This window comes from Copidosoma floridanum, unplaced genomic scaffold, assembly GCF_036245765.1.
Source record: "Copidosoma floridanum isolate Cflo_tuat_1 unplaced genomic scaffold, Cflo_Japanese_pri ptg000024l, whole genome shotgun sequence".
NCBI lineage: Eukaryota > Metazoa > Arthropoda > Insecta > Hymenoptera > Encyrtidae > Copidosoma > Copidosoma floridanum.
In genome coordinates this window covers 9,175,892-9,200,357 of record NW_028321901.1, presented here as the reverse complement: position 1 = coordinate 9,200,357, position 24,466 = coordinate 9,175,892, and the positions used below count along the sequence as shown (strand labels likewise).

At 34.1% G+C, this 24,466-nt stretch overlaps 1 protein-coding gene across 2 annotated transcripts in view; it reads right to left on the bottom strand.

Annotated features, from left to right (window-relative positions):
- LOC106636382 (xaa-Pro aminopeptidase ApepP) overlaps positions 1–24,466 on the bottom strand; it is a 366,872-nt gene that overhangs the window by 288,100 nt on the left and 54,306 nt on the right. Inside the window, exon 1 of one of the 2 annotated variants that reach the window (XM_089595018.1) lies at positions 22,126–22,276. The exons of the other annotated variant lie outside the window; for it this stretch is intronic. The gene's annotated coding sequence lies outside the window, so the exon portion shown is untranslated. Of the gene's footprint in view, positions 1–22,125; positions 22,277–24,466 lie in introns of those variants that run through there. 2 annotated transcript variants of the gene reach the window in all.

Here is a 24,466-nt window from a genome sequence, read left to right as displayed (position 1 = left end):
GCTGTTAGTACGACGCTTTTGAGCTGCAAAATAAAAATGGAATTTTAAGAGGATTATGTTATTCAGATTAAAGGTTTTTTGGACGCTTCTCGACAGTTTTTACCAAAAGAAGTGGCTGTGGTGTCGATTATGAGACCAGCGATCAGTCATTGGATTGTGCAATTTTTCCACCTTACCTACGGATGTGCGCCAAAACAACGACTTTCAGTCGAAGCGAGTTCGCATGGACTTCGCTGATTCGAGGGTGATTGTTCCATTAGAAAATTACAGCAACATTTGTACACTGTAGCAAAAAATGCACATCAAATTTACGTTTATGAAAATAATACAGCCACTTATTTGGAATCGACCATAGGGTGTACTGTGATTAACATTTAGCATTATATGGTGCCATCGCGTCACAGTCTTAATATAGGATATTCAACAAAGGCGTTAATGTGTGGTACTCGTGATGTACAAAAAAGTCTACGTAGAAAGCAATCTTGCGCACATAGTAAAGCTCATAAAATGGTGGCTTTGCTCTTTGGTGGAAAGTAGCACTGAACCAGACTCAGAAAGTTTTTTAGACGCGCTTAATAGTTATAAGAAGAAATTTTCTAAAACGCTTCCCAATTGGGATACTGTTGATGGAATTAATACTAATGATACTGATACTGATATTGACTCTGGAACTAATACTAATGTTGGTGTCAAAAACGATGACCGTGTGTAGACAAAAAAAAAAGAATAATGTAACCATGAAATTTAAGATCAAAAAATTAAAATACATCTTGCCGTGTGGTATAACAAACAAATAAGTGCCGTCTTATAAGCTGATGAGAATTTGCGTATTGCTTCAGTTATCCTGTGACGATTGAGCAGTCAACATCAACAACATGGGTCCGATCTTTAGCAAACCAAAATATGGGAGCCTCAGTAAGGAGGAAGAGGAGGAAGATAGAAGATAGATAAAAATAGCCGAAAACCTCTTATAGAAAAGCACGTTAAGGCATCTCAACCAAAAGTGAAGCGAAATTACTATTCCGAAAATATTCGCTCTCATCCAAATAAAGATGGATATAATATATTGAAAAAAAAAATCAACAACCATGAAATTCTTGTGTATTTTTTTTGAAGCTACCAAAAATGTATGTGTATTAAATTTAAAGTTTTGTTATTATTGAGAGCCATTTACATACTATCCTAAAAATCTCAAACTTAAATTCATAAACTGGCTGGATTCCTTGGCAAGGTACTGCGTTGAGTAAGCCAACGTTGATCGCAGCTAAACGGGATACGCGATCCGCTACATTCACTGATAAGAAATACACGTTCATGCTTTATCATCTTCCTCTCGCTGTACGTTAGGCTTGTCACCTACACCTTTCGGACCCATCCTGATGACGTAGGAGCTCGATTTACGGTCGGAAAGGAAGGGAGCCGTCAGTACCATCCGACGTCACAGCATCCAGAAGAGGCCCCTTCCCCTGACATTACCGCCCGAGTAGTCCGCACCACCCACCGCCTCTACTACCTCTCCTATACCACCCGTGCCCCTCCTCCCACCGCCCGATCAGCCTCTTCCCCCCACTACCGCCTCTCCTCCACCCACAGCTATAGCTAGAGCCTCTTCCCCCACCACCACCTCAGGGGGGAGCTGGGGGGTGCCAGAACTGCCATGGTTTACCTACTAAATAATTCACTCTATTTGATGAGATTTAGAAAAACAATAGAAATATAGCTCTTTTCTATTGTAAAGTTATAATTTGTTACTTAGTTTATTTTCTATGATTATTCATAAATTTATAGTAAAATTTACCGTGCTCATAATTTATTTCTACTCATCTTAAAATTGATAGTAAGAATACAGGTTTTAGTCACGTGACAATTATTTTTATAATACATAATAGACAATCAAAAATTAATTAATTTATAGCTATAATATGTAGGATGTAGCTTGCCTTTGAGATATAACTTATTATTTTTAGAATTATTACGATTGGTTGTATGAATCCCTGTAACATATACATTTGCACCTCAATAATTATTTTCTATACGTGGAATTGTTCTTTATCTATCTGGCTTCCTTCTTAAGATACGACTGTTTTTCTAATTTTGAAAGATTATGTTGTGCTAAAAGTTTTTCGAAGATTTTGTAATTGCCCATATTAATTTCTCAAACACAGAATTAAAAAGAGTACATTTTTTTTTTAGTTCCTTTTAAGATACAATCGAAAAAGGAAACAATTAAGGTTATGTTTGTGCTGTTTGTAAAATCGTTATTTTTTCCCTTTCGAGATGCAGCGTTTTTTTTGTTTTCCAAGGTTAGGTTGTCGTTTTACACATATTTAATACTTTTTGCACGTTTTTTTAGAAACATGTATACATATATTTTTTTTTTATATTAGAGTGCAGTACGTCTTTCTCTGGGCATTCGGCATTTTGGGGACTGGAGAGAGATGGGGATGGGAAGGGTGTAAGGGGATCCCGTTCTCAATTTGCCAGGATAATCAGTTCTGTGGGGGGGGGGAGACCACTCGGGAGAAACCCATCCCAGAACGGCCGGTGTATTGTCCAAGTTCTGAACAAATGTATATACTGTCTATAGATATTAAGCCTGAACTTCTGCACACCTTTCCGCTCACGTTGTTGTAACGATGAAGAAACGGTCAGTCGATCTGAAAAATCACCAGCGCAAGCAAACAGAATAATAGTCGAGCGGTCACCCATCCGACTACCAACCGTGGCCAACTCTGTTTAACCTTCCAGATCGACAAGACTGCAACTCTACCGCTGCGCCACCGTGTCGGTCATGTATACATATAAACATGTATGTAATAACCGGGACATACAACGTATATATGTAGGTATAGTAGCAACGTAGAGGAAGGAAGCGCGCTGTGTACATTCAAGAGAGAGAGAGACGTATCGGGAGGAAATGTATAAAAGGGGAGATGATTAGAAGGCTTGGGCCGCAGAGTGAGGGGCTACGTTTTTTTGTAACGCATTTCCCCTCACGCGGCTGTTCATGGCCCAACATAAGAAGTTTCTCTTCCAAAAAATGTTAAAAATGGCTAAACCACGTTTTCCGTGTCTTAATAAAAACAAAAGAATTTTATTAATTATTTTTTGGTTATTTTTTCGATAAAACACTTGAAAATAATAATTCTGGAAGACAGATACTATTGAAACGCAGTTTTATCATATGTACTAAGAAATATAATTGAATGTCAGTTGCGTGCATCTTGTGATGATAAATTTTCCCTCAATGTCGGTATTTATCGGTCATGTTTTTGATAGAATACTTAAAATTCATGATCACGTAAGACAAAAATTGTTAGAAACAACAACATTTCTATGTACTGAATAGACTAAATGATATAACTTAGTGTCTCGGCGTTATTAGTGGCGTGCCCTTTGTGATAATAAGCATCCTCTAAATTATGTTTTGGTTAGTTATTTCTGAACTTAAGAATTTCGGAAGACAAAAAATGTAAAAATTTATCACAGTTGTATTAACTAGGTAAAATTTTTAAAAGTTTAAGTATTTTCAGTAGCGTGCAGATTGTGATAATAAATTTTCTCCATTTTTTCGTAATTTTCAGTTATTTTGTCGATAAAAAGCTTAAATTAAATATTTTAGAAGACAAAAGCTGTTAAAGCTCATTTTAATTATATGATCCATGTAATATTTTTGTGTGTCTAGGCAATATTAGTCACGTGCAGCTTGTAATGATAAATTTTTCCTAAATGTCGGTATTTTTCAATTATTTTTACGATAAAAGACTCGGAATTAATAATGCCGGACGACGACAATTGTTGGAACCAATTACTATTATATCAACTAATTGATTTATTTTACCTAAATTTTAGTAATTTTTGGTCATTTTTTCGATTAAACACTCGAAATTAATATTTCTAGAAAACAAACATTGTTGGAACTAATTACTAATACATGTACTAAGCTATATTACTGAGGTCTGGGCAAGTAGTGCAGTGCAGCTTGTCATGAACAAATTTTCATAAAAAACGGTATTTTTCAGTCATTTTTATGATAAAACGCTCGAAATTATTGATTCTGGACGACGAAAATTGTTGGAACTGATTACTATTATCTAAAATAATTGATAATTTTAATACATAAATTAAAATTAATTAGATCTTGGAAGACGAAATGTGCTATAACTAGTTTTGCGTTCTCATCGATAATTATGTTTTTTCCTGCCATCTCCGGTGGTGTACAGCTCTTTTAATTAATCTTTTGAAATTTTAGTTTGTTACGGTCATATCCACATTTAAATATTTAATATATTCAGTTTTTAAGGATGGGGAATTTACAATTTTAGTTCTTTAATTTTACTAGCACTAGGAATATAGTTACAATAGAGCTTACTATAACTTTGTTGGTTTATTGAGTTATATGGGTCATTAATATATAGTGATGGTATCATAACGATGAGCTTTTTTTAATGGTTTTCATGATGTACTGTGTAGACAGAGACTTACCTCTAATTATATGCACTACTATTTACAATGTGCAGTAATCTGAAATAGCGCCACCTGCACGGCAAGAAGGAGGCGATGCTGGATAACACGATTACAAAGCCTGTTATGGGCTGCAAACTTTGTTGTTTTTTATAGTTTTAATGCATTCTCAATACTTAAAGTATCGATTTTTAGTGTCAAGAATTTGTTTCAAACATATAACAACTACTATTTTACAGTTAAAAAAAAAATAAACAATGTAACAAAAAATTGTTTTCTGTTTAATGCAAATTCTTAACACAGAAAATCTATACTTTAAAAATCAAAAATGCATTAAAACTACAAAAAACAATCAACAAAGTTTGCAGCCCATAACAGGCTATGTAGTCGTGTTATCCAGCAGCACCTCCTTCTTGCCGTGCAGGTGGCGCTGTTTTAGAATGCTGCATACAGCGAATAGTCCTAATTTATGATTTTAAAAAGCTTAAACGCATTTCTTACGCCCATACATTAGAATTAATATAAAAATTTGTGTATCTTGAGAAAAGTACATTTTCATTATCTTAAAATTGGTGGAAGCCTTTCTTATTACTTTTTGAAGTGAAACTTCTTTAGGCACACTTTATATGGGTAGTTAACCCGTAAAACAAGCAAACGAGCAAACGCGGCCGTGGCTCACATGTATCTATATATTCTGTCTGTACGTATGCCAACGCTTACTGCGCGGCGGCTGGACAGGGTGAGAAAGTGGGCCCGCAGTCGTCATCATCATGCAACCGCAGCTCTACATTGGTGGGTAACTTGGCCTCTGTAGAATGTAATGCCGCAAGAAATGTCTCACACGTGTGTGACTAAAGTTTTAATGTGGTTTGCTACGTATGTGGCGAGTTTGAAGTTTCCAAATACCGGAGACCTCTTTCTGATAAATTGTAGTTGCTCTACAAAGAGTGCTACGATTTGGAAATTTCTAATCAGAATGAGAACTGGATGCCACCTACAGTTTGTGGTTTGTGTTATACGATGTTGACACGATGGGGTAAGACTAGAAAAAAAGAGATTTTGAGATTCACGAAGCCAATGTTATAGTCTGCCCCATCATGCCGTGAAAACTGTTATTCCTGTATGACAAATATTACAGGTTTTACCTAAGCTACGAAGACTAAAGTTTCGTACGATAATGTTTCTTTAGTTGTGAAATCTAAAAAAATAGTAGCCTCAAACAAAACAACATCTCCAGAAACCACGGATGTTGACTAATTTTGCGAAGAGAAAGCAATGCAAACTGATGAGTTTTTCGAAGAAGAACGTGAGGAAGATGACGAGAAAGACGATTACTCACCAGTCTCTAAGAGGAGTGCTCCTCAAACATTCACCCAAGAAGACTTAAATAATTTCATACGAGATCTTGGTTTACCGAAAGATGGATCTGAATACCTGGTAGCAGCACTGAAGAAGAAGAATTTGCTATCAAAAGTAACTAGTGCTTACGTTTATCGTGATAGAGATAAGGAGTTTCGAAAATTCTTGACCAAAGATGAGGAAAACTCACTGGTATTCTGCTCTGATGTGAAAGGATTAGTTGATGAATTGAAACCAAATATTTACAAAGACGAAAAGTGGAGACTTGTTATTGATTCACCAAAACGAAGTCTCAAAGCAGTTCTGCTTCAGAACGAAAATTCGTACGCTCCTATTTTAATAGCTCATTCCACGAAACTAAAAGAGACCTGTGAGAATTTACAGATAGTATTGGAGAAAATAGACTACACGAAACATCAATGGAAAGTTTGCGGTGATCTCAAAGTTTCAACTCTAATACTAGGTCAACAATCCGGATTCACAAAAAATTCCTGCTTCTTATGTTTATGGGAGCAAAGCAAAGACAGGAAAAATGATAATTATATTCAAAAAGACTGGCCAAAGAAAACTGAATTTCATCCGGGATCGAGGAACATCGTACGTGAACGATTGATTGAACCTTCCAAATTTTTGCTGCCACCTCTTTATATCAAGCTGGGTTTCATGAAGCAATTCGTGAAAGCTCTGAACAAAGGTGGTGACTGTTTTCAATATTTAGGTGAGAAGTTTCCCGTGATAAGTAATGCAAAATTGAAGGAGGGTATTTCTGATGGTTCCTAAATATGTGCTCTATTTCATGATGATAATTTTATTACAAAGATGAATGATATAAAAAAAGCAGCATGGCAAAGTTTCAAGAGCATATCTCAGAACTTTTTAGGAAATGAGAAGAGTGAGAATTACCAGAATATAGTGAAAGAGTTGTTAGACAATTTCAAACGATTCGGTTGTTTGATGAGTCTCAAATTACATTTTTTACATTCTCACCTTGACTATTTCTCAGAAAACCTTGGAGATTACAGCGAAGAGCAAGGAAAAAGATTCTATCAAGATATAAGTAAAATGGAAAATTGATATAAAGGAAGATGGAATATCAACATAATGGCTGATTTCTGTTGGACATTGAAGAGAGAAATAACTCAAGAGAGGAATAAAAGAAAGAGACACCCGCTTCATAACTCGTTCAAAGAGAAAAATGTTCGCTACAAGAGGAAGAAAGTGTGAGAGCAATATAAACGAAAACATGATTCACATGTGTAGACCTATTGTGCTTTATTTTATATCTATGACATTCATACTCAACACTTGTTACTCCTTATGTTGGCCGTTTTTTCACATCATTTTTCGACATACAAGGAGAACATATTTTGAAAAGATTTGAAAATAACTTTTTGGAGTTTTTTAACGCTCACAAACGCAATTTCCTTCTGTTAATACAATTTTCTCGGAATTTTGAAAGTTTTGGAGCTAACCGAATCTCTAACCTCAACTCAGTGAAAAAGGAAACATAAGAATTTAACAAAATCTGTGTGAAATTTTTTATATATACTCAGCTAGAGCATAGAAATTCAATTTTTTACGATTAACTGTGATTTTCTGCTACTTTTTTCGGTTTTTCTGCTGTTTTTTTGCAAATTTATTAAAATTTTGAGAGTATACGGGTCAAGCGGACGTCGAATTCGAATTCAGCATGTCAAAATATATAAGTATGAACCTTTATAGCACTAACAAGTTTTCAAAAATGTTACAAAAATCAAGTACTAACAAGTTTACAAAAATGTTTTCGAATGTTTTAAGAGCTACAAATATGATTTCCTACGATTTTCGGTTATTTTCTGCAGTTTTTTGCGATTTACTCAAAATTTTGAGGGTGCACGGATCAAACGAACCTTGGATTTGGATTTAACGCATCAAAATACATATGAATCAACCTCGTCACATGTGTAAAAAAATTTTTTTGAATGTTTGAAGAGCTGAAAATGTGATTTTCACGATTGTCGGCTATTTTTCGCAGTTTTTCGCAATTTACTCGAAATTTTGAGGGTGTACGGGTCAAACAGACCTCGGATTCAGATGAAGCACGTCTAAATACATAAAGATAAGTGGGCCTGGTCAAAAGTACAGTCCACTTATTTTTTGTGTGCCTAGCAGTAGCAGTGATAAAAAAAAATAATAATAGCAAATATAATAACAATAGTTCCAGTAGTGGGAGTAGTTATAATAAAAATAGTGGTAATAGTAATCGTACAAGTGGCAATGTAAATAATTATGATAATAATAATCATAACAATAATAACCGTTACAGTAATAGTAACAACATTAGTATTGATGATAGTAATTTCTTGAGCCTTTTTCATTAACCTAAGTAAAATATTATCAGTAATTATTTTTATGTTGTTTATTTATGTTTATGAGAAATCATGTTTTCAACGTACTGTTAATATTATTGTGAGTGGTAGGGAAAGGGGAAAGAGAGGCTGTTTAGTTTTACACGGTGGTAGTGGCATGGCGTTACTTGTTCTAGTGCGGGAGAAAGGAGGGTACCAATGGCTGATGAGGTGTGTGGCTGTGTTTTTATTTGACTAAAAACAACACTAGGTGTTTGTCATATCTTGAAATTTTTTCACAATTTGGAGTGTTTGCAGCGTCCGGGTTCTCACAGAAATTTTTATCCGGAGCAATAAAGGTGCATTGCATGCGGGTGTGACTTCTTCAAAACAGTTTCTTCTCAACGGCCATAAGAAACGTCAAATGCCTTTCCCTTTTGGTACTGTTTGTGCGAATAAATAGGAGTAGCAGAGAGCGAGAACAGTGCAAAAGAGTGGGTGTGTCAAGCAATTTAAAAATGTTTAACATTCGGCTGCTGAACTTACAACAGTATCACAAGAAGTACGCCACTGATAATGCGTAGACATTTAACTATATCACTTGGTACAAACAATAGTAATGATTTTACGCAACTTTAGTCTTCCGGCATTAATAACTGCAAGTGTTTAACCGTAAAAATGACCGAACAATACGAAAATTAAGAGAAAATTCACTATCCCACGCTGCACTTCATTAATAACGCCTAGACATTAAGTAATATTTTATAGGACATAATTATAATATAAGTCAGTTTTAATAGTTGTCGTCCTCTAGAATAATTAGTTTTAAGTGTTTTATCGAAAAAATGACCGGAAAATACGTAACTTTAGATTGAATACGGTATTACAAGCTGCACGCAACTGATTGTGCCTAGACATTAAATTTTACTACTTGATACACATAATAGTAATTAGTTTCAACAATTTTTCTCTTCCGAGATTATTAATTTTAAGTGTTTTAACAAAAAAATGACCTAAAACTACGGAAAGTGAGGAAAAATTTTTATCATAAGCTGCATGTCACTGATAATGCCTGGACAATTATTAATATTACTTAATATAGATAATAATAGTAAGTTTCAAATATGGTCATCTTTTAAATAGATTACTTTCAAGTGTTTTATTCAAAAAATGATCAAAAACTACCGACATTTAGAAAAAATTTATTATCACAAGATGCACACCACTAATAATACCTAAACACACATAAATATCATTCCGTAGATTTAATCTGAAAAAGTTTCAACAGTTTTTGTCTTCTAAAATCTTGAATTTCAAGTTTTTAAGTGATAAAATGACCGATAAAGTACGGAAACTTGGAGGAAGTTTATTGGCACAATCTGCACGCTACTGATAATGCCTAGATATTAAGTAATATTACTCAGTAAATATCCCTGTGATAAGTTTTCATACTTTTCGTCTTTAAGACATGTTATTTTTTAGCGTTTTATTGCAAAAATGACCAGAAATTCTAAAATTTAAGTAGTAAGTTCCAACAATCTTCGTCTTCCAGAATTATTTATTTTGATTTTTTTTTTGACAAAATGACCGAAAAATATAGAAGTTAAGGGTAAACACAGTATCTCAAGTAGCACGCCACCAATAATTCCTAGAAATTTATTAGTATTGCTTAGTCTATAAAACAGTAATAAGTTTAAGTATTTTTTGTCTTTCGAAATGATTAACTTTGAGTAATATACCGCAAAAATGATCGAAAAAAACGGAAATTTGCATTCATTTCAGTATTACAAGCTGCACGCCACTGATGATACCTAGACGTTTGCTCGTATAACTTAGTACATTAAAGAGTTTTGAGTTTCAAGAATTTTTATCTTCCGGGATTATGAAATTTAAGTGTTTTATCGAAAAAATGACGGAAAAATACAGAAATTTAGCAAAATTTTATTATCAAAAGCTGCAAGTCACTGATAATACCTAGACATTCATTGAAAAAATAACCAAGAAGTATGGAAAGAAAGAAAAAATTTTTCATCAAATTCTTCATGACACTGATAATACCCAGCCATACAGTATTATATATAACGTATGATAGTTGGAAGTTTAAAATATTTTCGTCTTCCGGAATTTTTGTTTTTGAGTGTTTTACCAAAAAAATGACCGAATAATAAGAAACGTTAATGTCAATTATTTATCCCCCTTCCAATGGCTTAGACACAGCAAATTGTCTGTTAATATTGGAAGTAGAACTTTGTCAATATGCACCCTTGTAGACAAGATATAAAGCACCCAGAGAAGGCTCTTTTTAAGGGTTTTATTTAACTGAGTAATTATTGTATAAATATTTGGTTTGGTCAAAGTAAGCATAAAATGATATTCAAGAATGCAATGGATATTAAATACGTTGAAAAATCTACGTTTTACTACAAGATGATTTTCATATCACTGTCAACATGAGCAGTGTATGGTAGAGTAAAAATAGTATTGTCTTTTAAAGGTAAGGAATTAAAAACTTGTAGTTAAAACTAGAAAAAGTAGTTAGTCTTGTTCAGAAAGATTGACAGCCCTTACGATTGAAGTAAACATTAACTAGATAACACATTTTTCGGGTTCTCAATGGCTCCTTTATATCAATAACCTAATCGTATGACTGAAGTTTGCGACGTTGCATACAACTATAGTACAAAAATTTTTTTTCTATTTTCAATTAAAATGCTTTAACCGGTTTCAAAAGAAATGAGAAAGTCTACCACTAACTTTGAGATCATGAAAATGTACTTTTCTCGGGATATGCCAGTTCAAAAATATTTAAATTAGGACTATAGTAGTGTATGTAAATGAAGTCTTTATCTGCACAATAAATCTAGAAAACCATTGAAAAAGGCTCATCGCTATTATACCATCACGATGTGCCAATAATCCATATAACTCAATAACCCAACAAAGTTAAAGTAAGCTGTAAATACATCTACAAATAATTTGGAAAATGAAAAAATTATCTATATCGTAACTATGTTCTTAGTGCTACTGAAATTAATTAACTAAAACTGTAGATTTTTCGTCCCCAAAAATTTCATCTATTAAATATTTAATTGTGGATCTGACCGTAACAAACCAAAATTTTAAAAGAATCTAATTAAAACAGCTGTACGCCACCGGTAATAGCAGAAAAACGGGATTATCGATAAAAATGCACAATAGTTATAGCACATTTCGTCTTCCAAAATTTTTTTTTTATTTAGTTTCATTTAAAAAAAAAAAAAAAAACCAGCGACTTTTAGAAAAAATCTGGTATTACAAAAGCTGCACGCAACTGATAATGCCTAGTTATACAGTAATATTAATAAGTTTATATAAAAGTAATAGATTTCAACACTTTTCGTCTTCCGGAATTATTAATTTCAAGTGTTTAATCAAAAATATGACCAAAAAATATGAAAATTTAAGGCAAATTTTTTATCACAAGCTGCAGGTCACTCATAATGCCAAGAAAATTAGTAGTATTATTTTTTACACATTATAGTAATCTGTTTTAACGATATCGTCCATAATCATTAATTTCGAGTGTTTTATCATAAAAATGACCAAAAAATACCGTCAATCAGGAAAAATTGATGATCACAAGCTGCAAGACACTAATAATGCCTAGCAATACAGTAGTATTGTATATATCATATTATAGTCAAAAGTTATAACAATTTTTGTTTCCTAGAATTATTATTTGCAATGCTTTATCAAAAATGTCCGAAAATTAAGAAAAGTTAGGGAAAAATTATTATTAAAAGCTACATGCCACTGATAGTCTTTGAACCTTAATAATGTAGCTTAGAACATGTACTAGTAATTAGTTCCAACAATTTTCGATATCTAGAACCCCCAATTTTCGAATTTTTCGGTCATTTTTACGATATAACACTCGAAATCAATAATTCCGGAAAATAAAAATTGTTTAAGCTTATTACTGGTACATGTACTAAATAACATGACTAAAGTTGATGCAGTAGCATGCAGATTGTGGTAATATATTTTCACCATCTTTCCGTATTTTTGGGCATTTTTTCGATAAAATACTTGAAAATAATAATTCCGAATCACAAATACTGTTAAAATGCAGTTTTACCATATGTACTAAGAAAAATAATTAAATGTCAAGCAATTATCAGTTGCATGCATCTTGTGATGTTAAATTTTCCCTCGATGTCAGTATTTATCAGTCATTTTGTCGATCGAATCCTTAAAATACATGATCACGACAAACAAAAATTGTTATAATCAACAACATTTCTATGTACTGAATAGACTAAATGATATAACTTAGTGTCTCGGCATTATTAGTGGCGTGCCCTTTGAGATAATAAGCATCCTCTAAATTATGTTTTGGTTAGTTATTTCTGAACTTAAGAATTTCGGAAGACAAAAAATGTAAAAATTTATCACAGTTGTATTAACTAGGTAAAATTTTTAAAAGTTTAAGTATTTTCAGTAGCGTGCAGATTGTGATAATAAATTTTCTCCATTTTTTCGTAATTTTCAGTTATTTTGTCGATAAAAAGCTTAAATTAAATATTTTAGAAGACAAAAGCTGTTAAAGCTCATTTTAATTATATGATCCATGTAATATTTTTGTGTGTCTAGGCAATATTAGTCACGTGCAGCTTGTAATGATAAATTTTTCCTAAATGTCGGTATTTTTCAGTTATTTTTACGATAAAAGACTCGGAATTAATAATGCCGGACGACGACAATTGTTGGAACCAATTACTATTATATCAACTAATTGATTTATTTTACCTAAATTTTAGTAATTTTTGGTCATTTTTTCGATTAAACACTCGAAATTAATATTTCTAGAAAACAAACATTGTTGGAACTAATTACTAATACATGTACTAAGCTATATTACTGAGGTCTGGGCAAGTAGTGCAGTGCAGCTTGTCATAAACAAATTTTCATAAAAAACGGTATTTTTCAGTCATTTTTATGATACAACGCTCGAAATTATTGATTCTGGACGACGAAAATTGTTGGAACTGATTACTATTATCTAAAATAATTGATAATTTTAATACATAAATTAAAATTAATTAGATCTTGGAAGACGAAATGTGCTATAACTAGTTTTGCGTTCTCATCGATAATTATGTTTTTTTCTGCCATCTCCGGTGGTGTACAGCTCTTTTAATTAATCTTTTGAAATTTTGGTTTGTTACGGTCATATCCACATTTAAATATTTAATATATTCAGTTTTTAAGGATAGGGAATCTACAATTTCAGTTCTCTAATTTTACTAGCACTAGGGATATAGTTACAATAGAGCTTACTATAACTTTGTTGGTTTATTGAGTTATATGGTTCATTAATATATAGTGATGGTATCATAACGATGAGCTTTTTTTATGGTTTTCATGATGTACTGTGTAGACAGAGACTTACCTCTATTTATATGCACTACTATTCACAATGTGCAGTAATCTGAAACAGCGCCACCTGCTCGGCAAGAAGGAGGCGATGCTGGATAACACGATTACAAAGCCTGTTATGGGATGCAAACTTTGTTGTTTTTTATAGTTTTAATGCATTCTTGATACTTAGAGTATCGATTTTTAGTGTCAAGAATTTGTTTTAAACATATAACAACTGTTATTTTACAGTTAAAAAAAAATAAATAATGTAACAAAAAATTGTTTTCTGTTTAATACAAATTCTTAACACAGAAAATCTATACTTTAAAAATCAAAAATGCATTAAAACTACAAAAAACAATCAACAAAGTTTGCAGCCCATAACAGGCTATGTAGTCGTGTTATCCAGCAGCACCTCCTTCTTGCCGTGCAGGTGGCGCTGTTTCAGAATGCTGCATACAGCGAATAGTCCTAATTTATTATTTTTATAAGCTCAAACGCATTTTTCACGCCCATTCATTAGAATGAATCTTTAAATTTGTATATCTTGAGAAAGATACATTTTTATAATCTTAAAATTGGTGGAAGCCTTTCTTGTTACTTTTTTAAGTAAAACTTCTCTAGGCACACCTTATATGGGGAGTTAACCCGTAAAATGAGCAAACGAGCAAACGCGGCCGTGGCTCACATGTATCTATATATATTGTCTGTACGTATACCAACGCTGACTGCGCCGCAGGCAGGAGGATCTTGTCTATCTCCCTTCCTCTCTTTCCTTCCCTCTCGCTTGCGCACAATAATGCACCGCAATTACTCTATCTATATATATGATACAGCTTCTGTCTATCTTTATATATTAAGTAGACAGTCAATCGGTCCGAAAAATCACCAGCGCAAGCGAACGGAATAATAGTCGAGCGGTCATCCATCCGACTACCAACCGCGGATATCTATGCTTAACTTTCCAGATCGACGAGACTGCAACTTCACCCCTGCGCCACCGTGTCGGTAGTAGGTATAACTACTGCTGCATGGTGGAAATTGTAACATGGCTGTAATACGGTCTAAACTGGGTCTCTGTTACAGCTAAGGTACTGTCAGGTAAATAATGTCTGACATAAAACATTGCTTGATCTCTTTGAAGTCTCCGAAAAACGTAGTAAAAATCGTTCTTTTTTTCTATTTACGTTTCCGCATGTATATATGTCTGTAAAAAAAAGTGCGTAAAATATTGAATATGCGTAATACGACAACTTAACTTTTGAAAACAAGAAAAACGCTGTATCTCGAAAGAGAAGCAAAATTGGCTAAAAATAATAATAATTTCTACGAGTTACCCAAAGAGGATTCACATAATCGAGGTGCAAAAATAGAGGGGTTAGACTATGAACAAATATCACCATAATTTTTTATTTTTTCGATTGTATTTTGAAAAGATCCATTAATACAAATAATCGTTATAATTCTGAAAATAATTAATCACATCTCAAAGGCAAAGCTACAACCTTCATATCCTTTCTATAATCAATTTATTTTCTGTTTTGTGTGTATTATAAAAAAAGTTATTACGAGACCAAAATCTGTATTCTTTTTATTAATTTTAAGATCAGTAGAAATTAGTTAAGCACAGGTGAATTTGAATAATAAATTTTAAGTTATTGTAGAAAACAAATGAAATGAGAAATTACAATTTCACAATGGAAAATAGCTATATGTCTATTGTTTTCCTTAATCTTAATAAGATATAGTAGATTAGTTTACTTTTATGGTAGCAAAATTCAAAAAAAAATTTATTTGTCAGGTACAAAGATTCCAACAAGAATTTATTGTACACATATGATGTAATATCAAATGCACGAATTTCAATTTTAAATAAAAGAAATTTTTGTCTCACGTAATGGGACATAAGTACCTTCTTTTGGCGTAGTATGGTAAACATTTTTTTTTCACTTTGCTTTAAATGACCAACAATTCGTACATGTATAACATATATCATGGCAAACATGGAAGTACTTAGAATGCGCAAATCATAACATAAGTAGTATAATAAGGTAGAAGTACTCTATGCACGCGCGTGTTCGAATACGTAATAATTTTAAAATTCTAACTATTTTAATACGGGATTCTTAAATATCTGTTTCAACTAGATGTGCTCTAATTTTCTTAGTTTTTATTTTGAATTTTTATTTCTGCCCGGGGTCCCGAGCCTCCACCTGGTTGTTTTTTTTTTTTTTTTTTTTTTTTTTTTTCAACCAGGTTACCGCGACAACCTACTGGCCTAGTCACCGGGGCCACCCACTTATCACCTATTTGTGGGGGTGGATTGCCGCACCCATTTCCAACCCTTTTACTTATATCATACCTGAATCCATGGGCATAGTGCGAGTATCTCCGCTGGAATACCTTGTCAGTTAAGCTGACACTCTCTGCACCAATAAATGGTACACCGGGTCCACTCGCCACTGTGTAGCTTTTCTCCGGAGAGAAGTCCATATCTCAGGACGACCACTTCTCACCGGTAAGGCTGACGATTTCTGCCTGGCGTATCGGATCTGCTAACCCCTACCTATAGCCTTAACACTGTTTCGCATTCACCCAGGGTCAAAGACCTGTGGGGCAAGGAAAAAACCCTGGAATTACTCTGAAGGAAAATTTCACGAAAAAACTCGCCCCGAAACAGCCGGGGTTACATTGGAACTTCTTATGAATACAGTTTTTGAAAAAATCTGAATTCACCGGGAATCGAACCCACGGCCCCTAAAACAGAGTTGTATCAATAACAAATTACGCTTACCTTTAAGCCAACACCACTCTGTTTTCCTTATTACTTTCAAAAAAAAAAATTTCTTTTATCATCGTTGCATGCAACGTTGCAAACTTCAGAGTCATACCATTGGGCATTAGTTGACTGCTTTAAAGTAGCCATTCAGAACCCGAAAAATATATAAGCAGGGCTTCGTCCCCTGCACGCTATGCGTGCCAACCACCTATAAATAGAGTAATAAAATAGTATTAGCAGTGAATTGCTTAGTTATAGGTGCTTGTGCTGCCACTTATTTATTTAGAAGTAAATCAACCTATTTTAATTTGGTTAAATTTAACGGGTGGTTCAAGTATTTTGGAAACAAAAAAAAATATCGATTTGTTGTTTTAACAGCTTGGTGTCAGTTAAATAATATTGATAATTTTTCAAAATCTTTAAAAAATAATAATATCCTAGAAAACTATATTTTTAATAAAATCTACTAAAAATTTCGGTAAAGAGAACGAGAAAAATAAAAAATACTGTAACAGGTAGATTGAATATAAATTGAGCAAGTTTCATTCTGTAAACATATGTTCGATTCGATGTATGCTCAGCTAAACAATTAACAAAAAAATATTTTTTAAATTGTAGGTAAAAACGTGAACAATATTTATTTTATGGATGGTCCTGGAGGATCAGGAAAAACTTTTTTATATAAAACGTTAATTTGAAACTTCATATCACAAAGAAAAAAATGTTGTCAATAGCATGGACTCGCATTGCGTCAGTACTACTACCAAAAAATATAATCAGTCATAGAACTTTTAGCTTACTTTTGGATTTAAATAATATTGAGACTGCATTTTTTGAATTCGTATTTGAAAAAAGAAATCACGTGAAATCGATTTGATAATTTGAGATGAAGCTTCTATGATTCCGGAAAAAGCTTTAGAGATAGTACACAGAACTTTGCGTTATATATACAATATACACATACATTTCTTAAATAAATAAATAATTTTCAGAGGAGATTTCCGTCAAACATAATCTGTCATAAAAAATGGTAATAGAAGTATGGTTATTCGCTATGCGCCTTTGTCCGGTAGCGCCGTCGAGTGAGAGAAACTGTTTCTCGCTAAGATCACCAGAATGCATGCAGCCTTATAGGAAAATCTTACCTAATATATAAAGCAAAGTCGCTAAAACCGTTGTAATCGCTAACTGCAAAAACTACTGAACCGATTTTGCTGAAATTTTTCACACTGATTCATGACACTTCCTAGATGGTTTTAGTATGGTTTTTGTCTTAAAAAATTTTATAATAATAGCAATTAATAAGCTCAAAGTTTTGCTAAATACGCCAGCTTTTTACTTTAGTTCAGTACCTTCCGCTAGGTGGCGTCGGCATAAAATCGAAGCTACCTACAACAGAATTGAATAAGTGTGGTTATAACAGGCCGGAGCGTCGCTGAAATGCATGCAATCGTCTACTGGCAATTCATCGAGCTGCATCGAGAATGTAGATGATCGTCGTGCAGCTGGGTATCCCGGTTACCGATGACGCTCTTCTCCAATGAGTAAATAATGTAGGCCTACTATCCTAAACCTCCAGGATTGACAAGTGCCACCCATTAAAAATGTAATATAACCGATGACTTCTCCGGCGGTACACCCGGACACGAGTCTAGCCAGAGCATATCCTGCTCTAACCCTTTTTAGTTATATGGCTGTACCACAATCTGGCCTGGTGCTGTCAGATAATTTTATACTACAAATGTAAGCCAGGGAAAAAAGCCCTGAGGGGCATGGGCAGCCATAACGGCTTCCTTTTCAATGACAGTGTCCCCAACGGCATCCCCACATTTTCCCGATTAACGATGAGCGGTTAGTGATCCGGGGAACAACCCGAAGACGAAATATTTTTTCATCAGCGGCGTACGTCCCTCATGTACGGTCTCATGTGCAGGGAGACTCCGAGGGTAAGAGTCAAGCTAACCGCAGCTGACTCTCCATCATCAAGAATGATAATAAGGAATGATTGGAAATTTTACCACTGGCCCTTTCCAGGGCCAATGTAAGCATTTACGTCTCCTACTTAACCATCAATCTCATCGGTTCTTTTAGGGGACACCTAAGTTTAAACTAACTTGCCAACAAATACATTTTTACTACCATTTGCGGAAGCGATTCGTCGACTAATAGACTATATGTTAACTAAAGACGGCCACTATTAAACCAAGACAGTCATTCACTGGCAGTCGTCACGAGCGGAGTTGTTCGTCGCAAGGCTGTGAACCCCGGTGACCGACGACCCTATGTTACCTTCTCGACTCTAAGCGTTCAACCAGGAATCGCCGATCCTCTTCAAGGTCTGCTTTAGGCAAACTTAGCAGCTATGAAGGGAAAAAGAACTTAAGCTAACGGAACAGTCTCCAACGGGCAAGTGTCACAAACCAATCTCTCCACCTTAAATCACCAAAACAACTGAGTCTGCAAAAAAAAGGTGCTTCAAACACCAACGTCTTCGGCGTTATACCAGGAGACGTTGGTAAAGATCTCTACAACTAGCTCCAAAGCTTCGAACTTTGTAATTTTTCTCCCGATCGGTCTGGGTCTTCAACAGCAGGCCAGAGGAGATCACCCTGAGGTATCCAGGCAGTCACAATTGCTGTAAACTTCAGTCAGGAAAGAGTTTACTTAGGAAGCCCACCGGTCTTTTTCAGGGCAATCGGACGTCGAACTACCTTGCCAACGAATATATTAGAACGTAACAAAGTGACAGAAAATATCCTTCAAGGGTCACAAAAGTCGCAAAAGGGTGAATTGGAAGGAAAACTTCAAATGTATTTAATGAATACAATTTTAGGCCTCAAAAAACTGACGCAGAAAATTTATCGAGATCGGAACAGCAGCCTCAAAATCGACAAATAAAGAATCCATTACGTAAAAGATCAGTTTTTTATTTTACCTCACAGTAATTTCTTAAATCTTTAAATTTCTAAATTCAGGTTTTTAAATAAGAAGAAAATATATTTGTATTTTTGTGGCAATAAAAAATGTAGAGATTAAGCTTCAGGACTTTGTTGCTCTGGTAATAAAGTTGTGAGATAAGAGAAAAAAAATTTTTTTTAATATATATTTTTGGGAGTTTAAAATCTTAACATCTTTAAAAAGTAGCCCTTTTTGAAAATTACACTGGAGAAACTGATAATCAACCGCTCCTTATATCCAACTATTATTTTATGGCATAAGGAACGCACGATACTTTTTAGCATAATTATATTTTTTTAATTTTTACAGCTAAATAAACTGTATGGATTGCGAACAAATATGTTTTTAGTAAGAAGATTTTTGTTCTAAAAAGTGCCAGGAATAAACGTAAAATTTCTGACTGAAAACGTGTCTCATTACATGTCAACACACTACGGTGTTCCGTTTAGTAAGACGGGGGACTGCTAGTGTTTTAATAAATTTAAAAAAAGGTTGTCAAGAGTAGATTGACGAAATGAATCAGTGATTTAAGTGTGTATTATGTTAGTGTACAGTAATAAATTTTGTTTGGTGCTTTCATGTGTACTACAAGATTGAAAGAAATAAAACATGGATTGCGACTGTGATAACATAGCATATTTGAGTGCATATACATGCGTACACTTGTGCAAAGCTTAACGGTACACAAGTAATCCACAGAAACATAATATAAATGTGTAAAATTTAACCTAACCTGTCATTAGTATTTACGTTTATTGAACACTATGTTGTGAGAAATTGATAAATGTAAGCAGTACTTGTGTTTTTCAAGCTCCACACAAGTACAAGCATGTATATGCACTCATATATGCTATGTTATCACAGTCGCAATCCATGTTTTTATTTTTTTTAATTTCGTAGTATACATGACAACACCAAACAAAACTTATTACTGTACACTAACATAATACACGCTCAAATCACTGACTTATTTAGTCAATCTACTCTTAATAATCTTTTTTTAAATTTATTAAAACATTTTCTCATAAGGCTGCATGCATTCTGGTGATCTTAGGGAGAAACAGTTTCTCTCACTCGACGGCGCCACCGGACAAAGGCGCATAGCGAATATCAGAAACTATGAAGTCATTATTTCTTTGAAGTTCTTTTTATATTTTAAAATTAAAGACAAACATTCGTCCTGGTGATGAAAATTTTTTTTAATCACTTTTAAAAATTTAAGAGGGTAAAATAAAATCACTTATGATTCCTGAAAAATGAAAAGTCAATGATGTCTGTTTGAAAATAATTTATAAATTGAAGTTCAAATTACTAGAACATCTACCGTATTCGGCAGATTTATTCGATGTGTGCAAGTGTATAAGTAATATTTACTGGTGAAATGGTACGTTATTTCAGAACTTCAAGGGATCTAATACATTATAAATAGCAAATATTACAAGTTTACAGATTGATTACGACAGCAAACGTGAAAGTAACAATAATTTTAACAATTCTGAGTCTCCTAGGTGTCTGCTAAGTACAATGTTGAAGCAAAAAGTTACTCCAACATCCGAATTATTAAAACAAAAACGCCACTAAGGCCAGTAACATAACCTCAAAATGTAGTATCGAAGCAGAACAAACTCATCTCGACCGTAAAGTTACGCGAGTGTGACGTGAATGACAGTAAGTGACATCTCCACTGGCTTTATTTTATTAATTACCATTCGTATTACTGAAGATTACATTCAATACCTTTTCTATAAGAAAGCTGTGAAACTTGAGTTCATGATGATAATAATTATATTAACTTTCGGTGATTCAAAATGTTTAAAAACTCAAAAATGCGCAATCAAAAATGTTTAGTCCTCAAGAGTCCTGAAATTTTGCACATTTTTCACACCATGGGATCTTAGATCGCTTTTTTTACTTTCTCCATGGACTGGCACACAGCAATACCACCATTTCCTGATGTCAAAAAAAATTTCTTGGAGGAAGATTGTAAGTACAACAACGAAAAGTTTATTGATGCGGTAAACAGCTTTTTTGAGGATCTCAATAAATCGCATAACAGAAATGATCTAATTATATTAGAACATCGAAATGATAGATATATTGGTCTTTCTTCAGTTTACGCTATCAAAAAATTATAAAAAAATTTATTTAACGTTTCCCTTGAGAGACGGAGGATTTATCAGCCAACGATCGTATTGAATTAATTAGTTTGTTATCATTGGGACTTAGTATTTGGCACTATTAATTGTGTTTCAATTCTATACTCTGAATAGCATCCTCGAAAATAGATTAAATATTTTTACTCTAAAATTGGTTTACAGAAACGTAAATGAAAGTTGAGGCCCAATCCATAGGAAATAATTGTCCGCACTCAGGTATTTAATAATTCACCAGCATAACATAAGCAATTGTCTTTTACTGTAGATAAGGCTAAGAAAATTCAGAACATAAAAAAAGTAATAACTTTGTAATAAAAATGTAGTCTTTTTTATCAGCCAAGGTAGAAAGACTTCGCTGTTTTAGAGTGTACTATAAATGTTTTCGTTATCAAGTGTTTAATTAAATGACTAGCTTAGTGGTGAATTTAAATAGGTACCATGTGCACTATTACAAGGTACTGTTTAACCTTTTAACCCTTACAAAGAAAAACTTTTAAGAGTTCACTATTTATGATATTATTTTCTGTCAGGCGATCTATTACAGTTGTAAAAAAGTGGAGTAGACAACTCCTACAACAGAGGCAGAATTGTTACAAGCAACTTGATCAGAAAAGAATGTACATTTATTACATGTATTTCGTTGAATAGAATTAATATATTTAGAATTCATAAAAACTCTTACGGGACAAAAATAACAAACTGCAAAGAAACTGGTTTCAGTTATATTAACACAATAAAATATTTTTGTAGTTAACAATAATAGTTTAAAAACTTGACGAACGCATGTTCATCTATTTATGAATTCATGATGCTATTTGCAACGCATGCACACTCACGGCAGAGAATATAGAAAATACTCTTCTTGCATAGAAGGCAGAAGGCCAGATCGGCCGTTTTAGCATCATAGCATCCGCAGTATTTTCTCTTTATATTTTAGTTATGCCCCCCTTAAGGCAGGCAGCGTTAGTGTCGGGGGTCGGGGCCGTCGGGGGACAACCGAGTAACTTACCCATAGACCCATAGATGCCGATAACTATTATTTTCCAAACAGCACAGCGAAATGCCTGATTATTAGTATCTTACATAGACTAGAATTTTTTAAATGAATGCATAAGCATTCTTATATTATTCTGTGTATGTAGTGTCACAAATCTTTTATTTGAATTTTGTAACATTTAAATATCGTTTTTCGATTATTTAATTCACGAGTTATTTTGCTTTCATTGGTTAAGTTAGTTGCATTTTGTATGGAATTTATTTAAAACATTATAATCAATATACAACTGTACTAATGTATCACCTTCAAACTTATGTTGACACTAACGCAGAGCAGAAAATTTTTCAACGTTTCATTAAAAATTAAAGTTGTAAATAAAAAAAATTAAAAAAGTTGGACGCAGAGTATTGACCCCAAGAATTTAAGGTTTGAAAACAAAAGTTCTACCTCTAAACCAACGACTATACATATCTGCTATGGGATTTTGTGGACTTTCGTGAGGTGCTCCGGCCTGCGTAAGCTTTTGATATGCCTGTTGAGAAAAATTAATGTGAAACTTTTTTTATAGTTTCATTACCGATATTTTCTTAATTAATTGTAGTTGAGACAAGTTTTTCAATAGTTTTGCATCAAAAATCAGTAACATACAGGATACTAAAAATCAGGCATTTCGCCGTGCTGTTTGGGAGGTAATAGTTATCGGCATCTATTGGTAAGTTACCCGGTATTCGTTGTCCCCCGACACTAACGCTGCCTGCCTTATGGGGGGCATTACTAAAATATAAAGAAAAAATAAAATACTGTGGACGCAAAAACGGCCGATCTGGCCTTCTATGCAAGAAGAGTATATTCCATATTCTCTGACGTAGGCAACTCACATAGGCCCCAGCTAACTAGCTTGGGAGCCCTGCTATCTTTCCGATCTGGATATAACCTTCGACCTTCGAGATGTGACGTGACCACGGTGCAAGGCAAGACACGTGGTGACGTGGTATGAGCGTTGGGTTAGGCAGATTCAATATCGGAACTTTTTCCCTAGATCGTATATACAGGGATATTCTTAAGTACTTAAGGAGCGGGAACCAGCATGTAGATCAGCTTCCCCTGAGTCAAAATCCGTTTACAGAATAATTTTTTAACAATTATTCATTAAGTAAATGGATTTATGAAAGTGCTGAATTTCAGCGTATTTAGAACGCCAATTTCAATGGCGCAGGCTGCCATGAAGAGCAGTGTTATCGATCGCAACAACATAGCAACAAACCTCTAGGTCGGTAAACAAAGTCTGAATAGATCCCCTAATGGGCAGGAGATGGCGCTCAAATGTGATTAAAATAGTAAAAACGTGTAGCTATAAAATTATTAGAAGAAGATAAAGGGCTGAGTATCAGAAACGTAAAAACAAATAAATTAGCGTACAAAAAGGTTATTTAGTTAACCCGAAATATTATTGTGAGATCATTCTACATACGATGAAATTGACAATGACGATGAAGATGATGATGATAATGATAAAGATAATAAACATGATAATTAATATAATATAAGAAAATAGATAAATTGTATACAACATAATTAATAATAATAAATACTTATAATAAATACAAATGTTTAACTTAAGCAGCTATCAGGTGGAACTTGGGCCGCACTTGGGTAGTACTTGAGCAGTGGCGCTTGATCGGTACTTGGACGGCACTTTGGCGGCACTTGGGCAGAATTTAAGCAGCGGCACTTAGGCGGTACTTTGTCGGCACTTTGGCAGAATTTGAGCACCGGCACTTGGGCGGTACTTTGTCGGCACTTGGGAATAATTTGAGCACCGGCACTTGGGCGGTACTTTGTCGGCACTTGGGAATAATTTGAGCAGCGGCACTTGGGCAGAACTTGAGCGGTACTTTGTCGGCACTTGGGCAGAATTCGAGCAGCGGCACTCGAGCGGTACTTGGGCGGCACTTGGGTGGTACTTGGGCGGTACTTTAGCGGCACTTGAGCAGAAGTACTGCCCAAGTGCCACTGCTCAAATTCT